General features: G+C 37.9%; 1 protein-coding gene across 8 annotated transcripts in view; it reads left to right on the forward strand.

The window, feature by feature from the left end:
- Nucleotides 1–17,446, forward strand: part of RBM47 (RNA binding motif protein 47) — a 157,242-nt gene that overhangs the window by 23,677 nt on the left and 116,119 nt on the right. The window contains exon 2 of one of the 8 annotated variants that reach the window (XM_078148935.1): nucleotides 10,468–10,593. The exons of the other annotated variants lie outside the window; for them this stretch is intronic. The gene's annotated coding sequence lies outside the window, so the exon portion shown is untranslated. The remainder of the gene's footprint in view (nucleotides 1–10,467; nucleotides 10,594–17,446) is intronic. 8 annotated transcript variants of the gene reach the window in all.

Genomic DNA, 17,446 nt, shown 5'->3' on the forward strand with positions numbered 1-17,446 from the left:
GAATGAGGCAACAGGAGCAAATTTGTGAGTGAAAGGTAATAAAAATTCTGTTGGTACTGAAAACAAAACAACAAAACTTCAAGAGAACAGAAACAGCAATTTTGTTACTATTATGTAAACTTATAGTCTCATAAAAATAAACCAGTTTAGTTTCATATACAATCCTTTTTCTGCTTTGTATATTTAAGTATTTGTTGATAATACAATAAAAAATTCTTTTAAATCGTAGGTTTAATGGACGTTTTCTTGATTAATTGGTTTAAACTTTTCAGGGCAGGCTGGGGTGGTAAAAATAGCTTGGAGGCAAAGGAGTTGGTTTGGGTCTAGTGTCAGAACGAGGTGAGGCCTTAGTGATAGTTGAATCTTCTCTAAACCCGTTTCCCCATTTGTAAAATTTTTTAAAAAAATTTTTAAATTAATTTATTTTTAGTTTTCAACATTCACTTCCATAAGCTTTTGAGTTTTAAATTTTCTCTGCCTCCTTACCCTCCCCAAGATGGCATGCAATCTGATATAGGCTCTACATATACATTCTTATTAAACATATTTTCTCATTTGTGAAATATTAGTAAATGATACACAACCCACCTGGATAAGAGAAAAACACTTTGTAACCAAGAAGTGTTGCACAAAAAGCTTAATTGTGGTATATATAATAGTGAAAGAATAATTATTAATACTAAAGTTGAACAAGCTATTTCTTTTTGCCTTTTCTGACTAAGCCTGAAGATCTCTTTAGCTAAAGAAGTAAAATCAATGGAAAGTTAATGAAAATTAATGGGAAAAAAAATGGAAGTCATTCAGCTAGCATTTAAGTACCTACTGTGCACAGGTACTATGCTAACTAAGCCTGAGGATACAAAAAGAGTCTAAGAACATTAATTATTCTCCAAGAGTTTTTAGGGAGAAGGAAAGCTTGTTTTTGCATTTGAAATCTTGACCTCTGTCTTTTGTAGAACATTGGTTTATTACAGTTGGTTTGATGGAGAACTCATATGATATAAAGCTTTGGTATGGGTGCGTATGGAAGACAAGAGTCTTTGAGTTGGAAGGGATGGTTAAAGTCATCTGGGCCAATCGACCTCCTGCTGAATTCCATATATTAATTCCATATAGGGGTAGTCCTAAGTCCTTCAGTCTATCACCCTTCCAGTGATAGGAAGACTTGTTTATTAAAGACCGCTCTTCGTGAGAAATCCTGAGCCAAAATGACTTTTCTCTAACTTCTACCCATTTGATCCCAGCGCTGCCCTCTGGAGCAACCCAGAATAAGTCCACTCCCTCTTTCACATGACAGCCCTCAAGATCTTTGAAAATAACAGTCACTTCCTCCTATAGTCATCACTTCTCAATGATGCAAAGCACGAGCTGGTGACAACTTTCTTGGGTTAAGGGAGGTTTCAAGTTAACCAGGATTTGAAAGCTGATCTGCTGGATGTCATTTTATCCATTTTTTTGCATGTGTCTCCATTAAAAGCACCATATGATGATATCCACAATTATCTACCTACTGTTAAATTTTTCTTCTAATGAGTCGTTGAGTTATACAACATAGCACTAATTATTTGATATTGTTAATGATGACAATAAGTATATTAGTGTTATAGCCTTCTAAGTCCAGACACTGTACTAGTTAGATTGACAGCTGCAACAGAATGGTCCCTACTGTGACAAATTTATAGCCTAAATGATGCCTGTATATGTTGGAGAGGATGATATACTAGGGAAGGTTTTAAGAAACACAAATGAGGGAGTAGAGACTCCCCCACCAAAGGACCTAATACCCCAGAAATCACTGGATAACATTTTCAAGCCTTAATTTCATATCCCATTGTGCTCATTATTTTCGTTTTTGCTAGTTCACAAAGCCATCATTTTTGGAGAAAGAACAATCAGAAATGAATGTTGCAAAATTAAAAAGAAAAAAAAAACTCAGTCCTGGGGAAGAGATATGAAAAGAAATCTCCCCCTGACCCCCAGCCCTTGGCAGAGATAGGATTCTGTGAGTGTAAAACATTAAATATATTGTCAGATTTTGTTGGTGTATTGATTGGTTTTGCGGCTTCTTTTCCTTTTTCTTTTTTTTTTAGTCTGTTATGGGATGGATCACTGGTAGAGGGAAAAAAAGGAGGATATAAAAGGGGAATTTAGGTAATGTAAAATAAGCTATCAATATAAATTTATCTTTAAAAACCCCAAAATATTTTTTAATCCCTATTATTTTTGTCTATTATAAATCTCTTGTATGTACCACATTTTCCATAAAGAATTATGGCAGAATTTTAGTTGTTTTTTGCCTACTTTAGCTTGAAGGAGTTAACTGAAATTATTTTTAATCTCTTTATCCTTGTCACACCACTCTCTGCTCTGCAGTAATACACTAAAGAATTTCCAGAAAGCAAAGGTTGGGTTCTTAGTGCAGCTCCTGCCTTAGAAAAAAAAAGAGCCTGTGTTGTGTGGACCATGCTACCTCCTTGGTCATAGAGTTAATAGAGAATCACTGGTAAATCGAGAGATTGAAAATGCTTAAACACGTAGAAGAATTTAGAAGTGCTTTAGGTCAGTGATGTCAAACTCAGAAACTGGAAGCCATTAATCTGTACATCTAAGGATCCCTACTGGCAACATTAATTTATTTTTATTCATTTGTTAAACATTTCCCAATTCCATTTCAGTTTGTTTTGGGTGGCACTCAGCAGTGTGTTTAGGGCTGCGTGGAGCTGCCGCCTCGTTACTCTGCTTTAGGTGACAGATGTTAATCCTCTTTTTCTCAGATTTCCTTGTCCTTGGTTAATGAAATCATAGGAACATTTTGGGACAAATTATTTCTAGATTAAAAAAAAAGAATAAGTGAGGCTTTTCCTGGATGAACTTTTGGTGGTATTTACTATTTACTGTAAATTCTGATTTTTAGAACTAAGCCTGCAAAAATAAACACATTCATTTTGGGTTTTTCTTTTCACTCTGACATTAGGACTAAAGAACCAAGCAAACTGAAAGCTCTTTAAGATTTGGGCTTTTTCTTTCCCTTTTTTCCATATCCTCAGAAGAGCAGCTGACTTAGGGAACTCATGCTCCACTTTCAGCTTCTTTTCCTGTAGTTCTTCCCCTTTTCCCTTGCTCGCTCTCTCTCTCTCTCTCTCTCTCTCTCTCTCTCTCTCTCTCTCTCTCTCTTAACCCTCCTTTAGAAAACTCCAAGTATCCTTTAACAGAGATCCAAGCTTGAGCTTTGCTTTGCACCCTTTTCCTTAAAGGATCTTGAGCCAACAAGCATATATACCTCCCTGTCTTTTGTTTTCACCTTTTTTTTTTGAGGGGGAGACATCTTAGAATCTATCCTCCTTTGTTTCTGCTTACGTATTGGGTGAATTGTCTTTTAAATATGATCAGTATACATCTCCATCTATCCACACTTCCCACCCATGCTCCCTAAAACCAAAATAGTCCTTCCACATTTTTTTTTCAATTTTTCTCTATTTCCCAATGGGGTAATTACTTTATTTATGAATTTCAATTTAGGTGTTTGGATGTAGCATAGACATAGAACTGGTAAGTTTTTTTAAAAATTATCCTTGTTAGCTTCAGTCAGCATTTTTGCCAAAGGAAATGCATGGTATTTGCTGTCTTCAAATTCATTTGCTTCCAAGACATAGACATTGCGTTATTTAAGACCTGAGATATTATCATTTTCCCTTGTGATATCAAAGGTCAATCACACATTTGGTCTTCTGGGGATACTCTTGCACTTTTCAGCAAAGATTAAATAACTACATGATTGGGTGATTATCAATAGGTAATTTTCAAGATGTGGTACTTCAGAGAGGTAAGATGATATGGTGTGTGGGAATACTGGACTTGTAATCAGGAAACCTCTGTTCTTATGCTACCTTAGATCCTTATTAGCTGTGTGATCATTGGGCAAGTTGCAACTTCTCACTCTCCTTATCAGTATGACGTAGATAATACTTCTATTACCTATTTCATAGAGTTGTTATAAGGTTGGGGACTTAAAAGTGCTGTATGTTTGTTATTAAATATGATGTAGTAGTTAGAGAATTAAGTTAGAGAATTAAGCAAAAGGCTGGAAACAGAAAAGAAATGCTTTGTATAAATCTGCCCCTAATTCCCTAAAAAATGGGCATAAAACAGAAAAAAACTTTAAGCAGCCAATGGAGTTATTATTGAATGGGGATTGATTTCTTCACTTAAGGAAAATTACCTTGGCAGTTATATGGAGGAGAATGGATGGAAGTGTTGGAGACAAGCAGAGAGAATAATTAGAGACTTACTTCAACAGTTTAGTCTAGAGGTGATGGAAGGTGGTTACTGTATGAGTTGAAGAGGAAAAGGAGGGGAAAGTTATAAATTCTGCTTTGGTCCTGCTAAATTTGATACTGTCTCCACATCTAGTTTGAAACATCCAATAGACAAGGCACTTAGAGATTCAGGACTGAAGTTCAAGGGTTAGACACTGGGGTTAGAGCTATGGATCTGAATTATCTGCATAGAGATGATAATTAAATCCATGGGAGCTCTGGTGAAGTTACCAAGGGAGAGAGTGAAGAGAGAGAAAAGAGAGATTAGGACAGAATCCTGGGAGTCATCCACAGTTGTTCCCCATTTGGGATCTTCTAGGCAAAGGTACTGGAGTAGTTTGCCATTTCCTTCTCCAGCTTATTCTACAGATGAGGAAACTGAGGCAAACAAGAGTAAAGGGAGTTGCCCAGGGTCAGACATCTAATAAGTGTCTGAACTCAGGAAGATGAGTCTTTCTGCCTTCAGGCCCAGCATTCTATCCACTTCACCACCTAGCTGTCCTAATGATATGGATGATGAACCAGCCAAGTAGAATAAGAAGGAGTATTCAGACAGGAGGAGAAACTAGAGAGTAGGATCACAAATACAAGAGAAGTGGGTAGTCAAATGTCAAATGCAGCAAAGAGCTTCAGAAAGATGAGGACAGAGGTGAGAAAGCCCCAAAGATTCATCAAATTGGGTAACTCTGGAGGGAACAGTTTTCAATTTAGTGAGATCAGAAGCCAAATTATAAAGGATGGAAGAGTGAGAGATGAAGTGAAGTGTAGGAGTGTAGACTGCTTTTTCAAAGTAGTTTTTCTGGAAACAGGGGAGATGTTGGGGGTTAGCTTGAGGGATGACTGGATCTAATGAAAAGTTTTTAAGGATGAAGGTGACTTGGGTGTATTTAAATTCAGTAGGGAAGAAATTTGTAGATGAGGAGAGACTGAAGATTGGAGAGGATGATGGGGGAGAGATGGGAGGCATGTCAGTCAACAGGAGAAGATGTATATCCATATCAAAAGCACCTGTGGAGGGAAAAAGTAACTTCATTATCAGCAGCTGGAGGATGGAAGGTGAAGAGTGGGGGTGATGTTTAGAGGTTTTGAGGTGAGAAGGTGAGATCAAAGGGAGCTCCCTTTAAATGGCCTTAATTTTTCTTAGTCAAGAGACCACCTGGGTCCTCATCTGAGATTGCTGGGGGGAAGGCAGGGCTGTGAGATGCTTACAGAGAGAAGGGAAGGTTGTGAATAGCCTCTGTGGGGAGTGAGATAGGAAAGATGGGGAGTGAGATAGGAAAAATAGTGAGTGAGATAGTGAAAGAAGGCCCTGTAAAAATCTGTTATAGGATTAAATACCTAGCCAGTCAGCAGAAAGAGAAAAAAAATACACCACCTTTAATTGTTTCTATTTAGCAGGTTTCAGTAGGAGCAAAGTAAAATGTTTAATGAAAATCCTAGAGAATTCATTGGTTTGTATAAAAATAGGATGGAATATTTGCAAACGCTGTAGAACATGTATTGATTTAATTTGAAGAAAATTCTACAGAGCAGAGAGGCCTGTATTACAAAAGTTTGCAAATAAGTTATTTTGCTACTACAGAAAAACAAACTAATTCAACAATTATATGTTATATTCTATATTAGGCACTTGGAATACCTATAGAGTCCTTTCCTTCAAGTTCTGTTTCACAGACTGTTGAGTGGGAAAATACAGCATGTAGGCAGATAAATAAATATAAGGTAATCTGAGGAAGGAGGGAACACTAACAAGCTAGGATAGGGGATAATCATGGCAGGCTTCATGAAGGAGGTGGTCTCTGAGCTGAGCCTTAAAGGAAGCTAAGAATTCTCAGAATGCCGAGTTCATGAGGGAGTATAGAGGCCATGATTACAGTAGTCCAGCTTGGCTGGAATGTAGAATGTATGAAGGAGACAGGGCTAGACACATTGGAGACACGTTAGGAGAGACATTAAATATCAAAATGAGATGTTCTTTTCTCCAGGTAACAACAGTTTACACCTCACTTTTCATTCTCTTTTTGTTTTCCTCTACCATGTATCACATCTTTTTGTAACAGGAAGAACAAGAACAGTATTAATATCCAAACTGATTTTAGGTATGATCTTAATGTATTAAAGTAATAATAATGACAGTCATTATTATTATTGTTAGCATGGCTATCTGTAACTTTGTGAATTTTACAGAGGTAGATGAAAGATTAAAGAGATGCTGAATAATCCTAACCCATAGAATTTTTTTTTCTGAGCATTTGGGGTTAAGTGACTTGCCCAGGGTCACACAGCTAGTAAGTGTCAAGTGTGTGGTCTGAGGCTGGATTTGAACTCAGGTCCTCCTGACTTGAGGGCTGTTGCTCTATCCACTGTGCCACCTAGCTGCTCCTAAACATAGAATATTGATTGAATACTAACCAAATGCGGTTGTGGTTATTGTTCAGTTGAATCCAACTCTTTGTGACCTCATTTGGGGTGTTCTTGGAATGGTTTTATGTTTCCTTCTCCACATGAGGAGAAGCTGAGGCAAACAGGGTTAAGTGACTTGTCCAGGGTCACACATTTAGTAAGTATCTGAGGCTAGATTTGAACTCAGGCCTTTCTAACTCCAGTCCTAATGCTCTATCCACTGTGCCACCTAGCAGCCCCAACAAAATGTAGCTGCTGATAAAGAAACATCCTCTTCGAAGATTCTAATTATTAGCTTTTGGATTACTGGGAAGTGGTTCGATTTGGCTCATGTAGTTTGGGGGGGGTTGGAGTTAGTTTCTCTTTTGAATCGAACTTACAAGATTTCTTAATTTAAATATGTACATAGAGATATATATGTATTTGACACTTAATCATACTACCTTGAGGTAGTTTATCATGTTGTATTTTTTATGGTTATTCTGCCTGTGTACCTGTATGATAGTGGTAATAACAGCTAGCACTTTTAAAGGTTGCAAAGTTCTTTACAAATATTACTCTTTACTTCATAACAACCCTGGGAGGTAGATGCTATAAGGGTCCTTATTTTATAGATGGGGAAACTGAGGCAAGCAGAGGTTAAGTAATTTGCCCAGGGTCACATAGCATGTAAGTGTCTGAAGCTGGATTTGAACAGATCTTTCTGACTCCAGATCCAGAGCTCTATATGCATTGTGTTATCGATCTGCCCAATTAGCTCCCCAACTAGACTGTAAAGTCCTGTATATCAGGGAATACTGACTGTGTGGAATACTTTATTTTACCCATAATACTGTGAACATGGCTCCATAAATATTTTTGAGCGAATTAGCTATGAGCAAAAATATCTCTTGATTTTCAATTCAGCCCTCTAATTAGAGGGCACTAGAGCACCTTTCATAAATGGTGAGTCCAACTGACTTCTTCCACTTCACCCCAATGTCACCTCCACACTCACATGATAAATCAGTGGGAAAGCTGAAGTAGATGATGGAACGTACCATCTTTGGAACTATAGAGAATGAGCCATTATGCAACTACCCTCACCACCATTATCTTCTTCCAATCAAGAGTAATATCACTGACGAGAGCAGAACATGCTGACTTTTTGTTCTATTATGTAATTCTGTCAAAAAAAGATTTTTTTTTCTGGCAGAAGTATTGCTCACTTTTTGAATTATAAAAAATTTGGAATTTTCAAAAGAATACACGAAGAGTTGAGTGAAGCTCTCAATATTTCAGTTCGGCCTAGAGCTATGTATCAAAACGAAGAGCTCTGCAGGTCTCAGGCCAGACACTATTTAATGTGTTTATTCATGAAGTATACTTATTGGATAACAACTATTTAATGTTCTCAGACTATGCCAGCTGAGTACAAGCTCTGACAGGTCTTACCAGGCTGGAAAATGTCTGAGTTGGGCCCGGTGATAGATTATGTCTGTCTTCTGAAGACCAGACTACCTAAATTCAAGCGAGACTCATCATCAGATTGGCTTTAGGGTAATGAATTTTCTGATCTACTGAGGGATTGGGATCTGCATTCTCAGAGGGATTGGCCACACCCACAAAATCACATATTTTTGAAGCATAGAAACATTATGAGGTGTACTTCTTAAGTTTGCCAGATGATGCCAAGTTTACTAGATCTTTGGTAAACCATGTAGACTTAAAATGTACCCCAGAAGTTGTATAAAAGGAAGTAGTCAATAAAAATGGGAAGGTTCACTAATACTGGAGCTCTTCACTTTTTTGGTGTCATAGACCCTTTTGGGCAATTTGAAACCAATGTTTCCCTTCTCAAAATAAATGTTTTTAAATGCACATAATAAAATCCACAGGATTACAAAAGAAAATAATTGTTGTAATAGTTATGAATTAAAAAAAGTTTAGAGACTCTAATTTAAGAACCACTGCAATAGCAGAATATAAAACACATTTCCTAGGTACAGTCAGATAAAATCTGGGGGGTCCTAATAGAATACAATCTATAGATTGAGAAGTATGCATGACTCTAGGAGGGCAGAGTAGGACATTTATGAACTATAAAGTGGTAGTTCTTCAGGAGCATAGGTTTAGGCTTTGCTATGACTGATGCTTTGTAAAGAACTTTGGACAGAGTGCTTGACCTGCAATGAGGAAGATTTGGGTTCATATCCTGCTTCTGAAGCTTAGTGTGTCCCGTGATAATGGGGAAGTCATAGGGTCAGAGATTTAGATCTGGAAGAGATGATGGAATCTAACTATCTCATTTTTCAGGTGAGGAGCTGAGGCCAAAAGAGCCCCTTGCCTGGGGTCCCAAAGTCCAACTCTCTACTCTTCAGACTTTCAAGGTCACAGAGGTGCTCTGGAGCAGAGCCAAAATGCTTTTTCTACTACTGGAAGCTACCAGGAGAAATCAAGTCTTAATAGAGTAGAGAGTAAAAATTGAGTTGGCCCTTAAAAGGGTAGTATTTTATGTGTGTGGAGAGAGGGGCACAATAATATAAATTACTACTGTTGATAAATGGAAGATCCATTTTGAGACTGCTCTTCTACCATCACCATCACCAGCCACCACCATCACCATTGTCATCATCGCCACCTTTCTCTGAAAACAAAGGAATTCTCATTATGTTCTGTTTCCATTCTGAGATTTGTTTTATGATTCTACTTTCCCCATATTAAAAACAGAATAATAACTGGTTCCCCTTGCTCACTGAGTGTTTCAGAGGAAAAGTACTTTGTGAATCCAACTTAGTAGTATTGAATATGAGAGCTTTTTCTTCAAGCCCTTTTCTTTTTTTGGTCAGTCAATAGATATTAAAGGCCTCATGTCTATGCAGCTAGGTGGGCTGTCCCTAGGAGTCTGGAAGACCTGAGTTCAAATCCAACCTAAAACACCACTGGTTGCCTCATTTTCCTTATGTAAAATGGAGGATAATAATAGCACATGCCTTATAGGGTGGGTCATGAGAATCAAATAATAATTGTAAAGTATTTAGCACACAGTACATAGCACATAGTAAGCACTATATAAATGTTAGCTATTATTATTAGTATTATCACCACCATTATGCCAGGCACTATGCTAAGGGCAGGGGATACAAAGAAAGGTCACCATTATAATTGGGCTTTGGGCTATGATATCTTAAATTATGCAAGTTAACCCAAGAAATAAATAATATGGGTGAGGGAAGATTTGGGGTCCAAATTAGGAAGCTGCCTGTCTGATAAATGCTTTGGATCTCCTTTAATCTGACTAAAGGAAGTATGAATCCTTATTTTACAAAGCCTGTTGACCAACCCATTTTGATTATCTGATTTTCCTTCCAGCCACACCCCCAGTTGCTTTCTGGGGCCATAGCCTATTTACCTAAGGCCTGACCTTGGCTTTTCTTGGCTATCCCCTTTCTTGCCTCTACCCCTTTCTCATTAGACTTTCTGGTTTTCAGATAAGAGTCTGGGACTACTTCCCACTCAAACAGATGTTGTCCGGCATAGCAACATTGGAATAGGTAGTAGGAAAAATACTGGGCTGTATCCTCTTTGTAATTTTACATATTTGAGCTGCATACGTAATGGCTGTGTGAAAGTCACAGAATAGATGGTAAATATTATTTCTACATACTAGAAAGTGGTAAGGATTATTTTGCCAGACTTTGTTCCAAAGCTTCATGAAACAATATGGACCCGGAAGTCAGGAAACCAATGTTTTCATCTTGATTTGTAGGATCTTTGATTTAGACCTGGGAGGGGACTGAAAGATCATCCACTCCTGACCCCCAAAGAATGAAGGTTGTTGCTACCCTAGTGCCTGCTCCTATCAAATCACGTCCATCTGCTCTGTGTCTTGAATGTACGTATCTCCTTTGTTAGAACATGAGCTCCTTGAGGGCAAGACTGTTTTGCCTTTCTTTGTATCTCTAGCAATTAGTACAATGCCTGGGATATTTTTGTTGTTTTTCACTCATGACCCCATTTGGTTTTCTTGGCGAAGCTATTGAAGTGGCTTGCCATTGCTCATTTTACAGATGAGGAAACTGAGGCAAGCAGGGGTAAGTCAGTATACAACTAGTAAGTGTCTAAGGACAAATTTGAACTCAGGAAGATGAGTCTTCTTGATTCTAAGCCCGGTGCTCTATCCACCTGCCACTAACTGCCCCCCTGGCATATAGTAAACTTTAAATAAATGCTAATTGACCTAACTTGAAGGCCTACACATTAGATTACCAAATCTATCTGTTCATAGTCCTTACTAGACTTTAAGGTGCAAAGGAGGCAGCAGTGTAGGGAACCCTGGATTTGGAGTCAAAACCCAGATCTGGGCTCTTCTTGGATAAATCATTTCTCTTTTTAGGACCTCCATATCCTCATCCATCATGATAGCAGCAGAATTTTGGATCTGTCGCCTTTCTTAGAGCCTTCTGAATCACCACCTCTACCTCCCAACATTAGTGTCAGGGGAAGTCAGAAGAAAGGAAATTCACAAAAGGGTGGCCTGACACGTGTGGGCAGGGGAGGGAGGGTGGTTGTGGTGGGGTGGTTTATAGGCTGATCTTTTTTAGCACCACCTGGAAACTACTTCCTCCTATTAAGATTGCCTTCCAGAAATCTGTATAAAAGACTCTTAGTCACTGCCCAGCTGGCCAGTCAGAGTAATGTTTTGTATTGCACAACTTCAGTTGATCTACCATGACCTTTGAATATGTTGGCCTAAAGCTATTCTATAGAGCAGCTAAGGTGGTGCAGTGAATAGTGTGCCAGGACTGGAGTCGGAAGACCCGAGTACAAATTTTGTTTGCCTCAGTTTCCTCATCTGTACGATGAGCTGGAGAAGAAAAAGGCAAACCACTGTAATAGTAGAGTATTATTAATACTAGGTTATCTCTGCCAAGAAAACTCCAGATGGCATCATGAAGAATCAGATATGACTGAGTAACAAAAAAACTCTATACTTCCATTTCTTTAACTACTTCCTAATAAATATTTCCTAAATTCAGGGCATTTTGTTAGAGACTTAAAAAAAAATTTATTAAGTGCCTCCTTTTACCAGGCACTGTGCTGAGCGCTTTACAAATATTATCTCATTTGATCCTCATGACAACCTTGGGAGGTGGATGCTGCTATTATCCCCATTTTTAAACATGAAGAAACTGAGGCAGAAAGTTTAAGTGACTTGCCCAGGGTCATACAGGTACTATGTCTCAAACCAGGTTTGACTTTAAGTGATTTGGTTTGGGTGGGTGGGTGGGTGGGTGTGACAGAGAGGGTGGGGGTGGAGGTAACACTTTGAACCCTGGTCTTCCTAATTGGAAGACCAAATACAGGCTGCCCTGCTATTCACTCTGCCCCTCTATACTCTTTCTTAAATTCAATGTATGTTCTTAGATTAAAAATTTGTAATTATCTCCATCTTAGAGCAGTGGAAATGTAGACTCAGTAATATAGTAAATGACTTTCCCCAAATCCCAGAGCTATTAAATGTCTATTTAAGTAGCATAAACCACCCATTCACATTTTCAAAAATTATCAATACTTGGATAATATGAGATTAGGAAGTGGATGTGTGTCAGCTACAGAAAGAGCACTGGTTTGAAATCAGGCCCTAGGGTTCAGATATCAACTCTGCTACTTATTAGAAGACACTGTGATGGTTTGAGAGCAAATGGATGGTGAAGAAGTGGAGTCATGAAGTGGTTTAAGTGTGTAGCAGAGAAGGATTTAATGGGAGAATGTTGTAGGCACAACAAAAGAATCCAGCAATGAAGAGGGGTGGAGAGCAGATGCAAAGAAACTAGTAGATGGTGAATGGAACAAAGTCTTAGCAGAGCAGGATGGAATGGAATGGCTGACTTTAGTGAAGAGGGTCGCCTTGGAAAGGAGAAGGATACTTCTTATAAACAGCAGGGAAAGAGGAAAGGATGAGTAGAGATGAAGAGAAAGAAATGTAGAGATAATGAGAGGGAGAGTGAAGAAATCTCCTTGTGTGGCAGATTTGAACCTTTCAGTAAAGTAGGAAGTGAAGTCTCCTTCAGAGGGGAGGGTTTTGAGGAGCCTGAAAAGGGGTTTGAATGGTATCATTGGACATCTAAGGATAAACAAAAGGACCCAACTTTAGTTACAAGAGCAGAGATTTGTAAGTCTTCTACAACCATCCCAGCACACGTTCAATTCTCTCTTAACTGTCAGCACTCAAGGCTATACCACATGACTTAATAATAATAATAATAATAATAATAATAATAATAATAATAATAATGATAAAATATTTATGCAGCATTACTATGTGCCAGACATTGCTAAGCGTTTTGTAATTGTTATCTTATGTGATCCTCAGGTACCTCGTGAGGTATTTGCTATTATGAAGAAACTGAGGGAAACAGGGTTAGGTGACTTGCCCCAGACATGAGGCTAGTGAGTGTCTTGAGGCTTCATTTGAACTCAGGGCTTCCTTAACCCCAGGCCTAGTATCCATTAACCCATCTAGCTGCACCTAATTAGCATTTGATTGTATGGTTTCTCATGCTAATAAATTTCACCTGTGTACTTCTGCCAACCTGCACCAAAAGCTTTGTTACCAAAATCTGTGTTAAAGGTCTACTGCAGTTTGTGTTGAGGATATAAATGACTGGACCCAAGAAATACTTGAGTTGAATTCACAGGATCGTAGATTTAGAGCTGGAAAGGATTGCAGGCTGTCTAGTCTACTAGTCCTCATCTTGCAGAGCTTTGAGTGGTGTGCCCAAGGGCACACAAGTAGTGTCAGAGGCAGTATTCGAACTCAGAACCAGTGATTTTGTATCTACCGTATCTTTCTTTGAAGAGGTGTATATATTGAGGGAAGGAAAAGTAGTAAGTAGTATTTGCCTTGTTCTTGAAGAGGACCATGATGCCATGACTTGCGTAGTGTGACCTGATAGTGTAGATAGAGAGTAGTGATCTCAAAGCACTTACTTCCAATGGGTCAGGGTCTCTCCGAGCTGTATCTAAGAATGTGGAGCAATGCCTGCTCTGTCCTTGCTCAGCAGAATTAATGACCTTACGCTGTTCTAAGTGGGTATGAGCTACCAATAACTAATATTGTGTAAACTTTTCATGGTCTCTATTAATATGATATTAGGAGCACATTTGTTATATTTGATCATGTGCAGAAGCCACTTAAGTTTTATGATGTTGCTTGGATTTTGTTTTAATTTTAATTGAAAAATGCAAAAACTGAAACAGGTTGGAGTTTTGCTCTGAATCATAAGCACACCAACACTTGTGGTTTCTTCTGAAAATCAAGGCTGCTCGTGCTCGTTCATGGGGCCAGGTAAGGAGAGTTTAGTTACCTAACGTAGATGTGGTTATATTTTGTGTGTTATTTTTAAAAACTCAAGATTCTTTGTCAAAGTCTAATGGAAGTTAAAATCACATTTATGGTGCGTGTGTATGTGTTATTTTAGTTACTTTCTTGCTACAACTATGTAATGCTTTATAAAGGGTAATGATTAGTCAATAGTGTATCTTTTGTTGTCTTGATATCAGTTATGAAAAAAAGGGATACCATGGGGTTTAGCTAAAAGAAAAGTAATTTTTTTTTCTTTTAGCAGATTAATTTCATTCCACACCGACTTCATTTCAACTCCAAATGGTTAGCAAATTTTTAAATGAACAGCATCTCTGTTTCCTAGTTTGACTAACAGGGACACACCTAATCCTCTTTAACTTCCTTGCTTTTTCGAACAAAGATTTGTTGGAATAAAATCTTTTAATTAGATCGGTCACATGGAAGAAGTATTTATTTAATGATCCCACGTAAAACTTGTTAGAGACATCAAAGCTGTTTAGCCCAGCAGTGTCATTTGGCTTCCATTTTTAGGACTTTTAAATGAAAAGTTATAGGACTAGGTCCTCTGACTTAAATTCAGTGTTCCTTCCACTATACCAGGCAACCTGCTCATCCAGTTAGATAATTTATTAGCTAGACCACTGTTCATGTTTCTTGATCTTGTTTATCCTCCCCCTTTTTGATATGAAAAGGAACACAATTCGTCTGGATTTCTGGCTTACTTTGTAGATAAAATCAAGCATTATCATTGGATGGTATCAATTCCCAAAAGATCCATCTAAATGAAAATTTGGGTTAGGAGCATGATTATGCACTTTAGTGAATTACATGCCTGAGTGAATCAACAAAGACATAATAAATGAACTTGAGGGGAAAAATCCGTATAATCTCTGAACATTCTTTCCAAGCAAACACAAAGTTACTTCTGTTTTTCTTGGGATTTCTCATTGAAGGGCATTTGAAAGTTTAAGCAGCCTAACTGGTTAAGTTAAGCCGGGCTTTCAGTAGTATCCAAAAAATTGGAAGAGTGGCTCAGAGATGGTTATTGAGAAAGAACTCCTCTGTAGGCAACATGCTTATCTCTCAACTTCTGAGTATAGGTAGAATAATGTTTTGTGTTTTAAAAATCATGCACAAAGCCCTGTTTAGAGGTCTCTCCACCCATTCAAACAGTTAGTATAGTTTTACTTACTCCTTAACTGAATATTGAATGAATATCTACTTTGTACTAACACTATTCTTGGTGCTGTGGGGAGATAGAGGAAACACCAAAAACACTTTTCCCACCCTTGGTTGATTTATATTTGTATGGAGTAGGCATAAACGCACAAAATAGTCGGACTAGTTAGCTATGATAAAGTGATTAAGACCAAAATAAAGGTATAAGCAAGATGTCATTTTATCTGATGCCCAAAAAAAGCTAATAGGAGAATCAAATTGAATGACTTCCAAAACATCAGGTCCTTGTCACAGATGGGCCAACAGTTCATGATTGGTTCATGTAGAGAACTTAATCCGCTAGCAGAACTAGCCAAACTGTGGTCTCCATTAAGACAAAAAGGACAGTATTTCAGTCCATTTTTAAAAATGGCAACTTGTAATAATCCTTGTAATTTAACCCAGAAATGAAAAAGTAAAATGAGTTTAAATCCAAGGTTTGTTTTTCTTAGCATCTACACAGTATTCTATTAAATACCCCAACAGTGTTTAATAAATGTTTATTGAAGTTAATTGAGTTTGCATTATTTTCTTGTCTGTGATGGATTATGTGGAGACCTCTTATGTAGACTCAGATACGAGATTAAACTGAAGTGGTGTCTTTGCCCTAGTAAAAGAGCATTTTACCACTCTACATCTTCTGTTTGGGTGTCATTCAGCTACATCTTCTAGTTGGCCTTCTTTTGGACCTTCTACTTCCATCAGACCATCCATACTTAACATGAGTCTATGAGATTATTATTTTGAGGTTCTCCACAGAAATATTTATGCATGTAAAACGTGAATGATAGAAATTTAGATGAAATGGGCATGTATGTGACAGAAGACAAAAGGACAAAAAAGGAAAAGCAAGCTAGACCAGCTGCCCTCTCAAGAGGACAGGGACCTTTTATGTCTTTTATATCTATAGCTATATATTCTGCATCTATATTGTATATCACTTGTGCTCTGAGCAGTTCGTTGCTGGTTCACGTTCGTTGAATGAATGTGGTTTCGCCTAACCCATGCTGCTTTTTTTTAGTGTTGTTATACAGATGTATCTAGTGGGACTGTCAAAGTTGGATGACTCCCATAAATCCAGCTGGACTGAATTCTCATGATTCCAAAGCCAGGCAAAAGCATTTCTATGGATGGCAAACTTCTGCTGTACCTTCTTCCCCCTCCCTCAAGAAGGGTTCAGGGAACTCCCACAGATGATTAGATATTCGTATGTCCTATTAGAAAAGATAAGTCCTTGGACACAATATTAACATTTTCCTTTAACAATATCTTCAAGAAATTGTCCATTAAATCACATTTTCCATATGTGTATAATATACGTACATATGTATGTATATTTATCTATCTCTGTCTCTGTGGGGTGTGGGAGTGTGGTATTTGTGTGTAGGTAAATTACACTGGCCTGCATATAGAACAATAGTAATGAAACTAATAATAATGTTGTTAGAATAGATAGGGCAAAAATGCAGAGAGACTGAACCTAGATCAGGTTGTAGAAAGAAAAGATGTTAATGAGAATAGGAAATCTGTGGAAGAATGATGTCTGTAGTTCTTGTCAGTTCTTTATCCAGTTGTAGCAAAGTTGGGCTGTAGCTATTCAATCAAATTGTAATTTTTGCTAAAAAGAAAAGAAAATTCCAGAGCATCACAAGGCTTGGGATAAAGAGGAAATTCGGGGTGTTTGGTTTCTTGTTTGGCTACATTCCTGCTTCTTTTAAGTGCTGAAGTTTATTCCACTTAATTTTTTTTAAACATGGAAAAAAACATGAGGCAAACACTTGAAGCAAAACAGATTTTAAAAAAAACAGCAGAGAAAAGAAATGGGAAAGAAGGAAATTTTTATTTTGCATAGAAATGGTGGCCTAATCTGGCCAGCCATTAGAATGGTCACTTCAACTGTTTCCATAGAACTAAACATTATACTTGTTTTAGAATTAAGGGGGAACCTAAGAGATCATCTCAAAATCCAGTAAATAGCCAAACTCTAACCAGACCCCAAACTCCCATTACTGCCGGCTGCCTCACATAACTCTTTTATCTCTTTGATTTTTCACTAGGCACTGAGGACCTGTTTAGTTCACCAATAACGTGTTCTTCAGAACGACTGCTAGCTTCTACAATTTCAGGCATTCCCACGATTTTAGGAAGTTCCTATCTCTGG

Source organism: Phascolarctos cinereus, unplaced genomic scaffold, assembly GCF_003287225.1.
Source record: "Phascolarctos cinereus isolate Bilbo 61053 unplaced genomic scaffold, phaCin_HiC Scaffold_9;HRSCAF=440, whole genome shotgun sequence".
NCBI classification, from domain to species: domain Eukaryota; kingdom Metazoa; phylum Chordata; class Mammalia; order Diprotodontia; family Phascolarctidae; genus Phascolarctos; species Phascolarctos cinereus.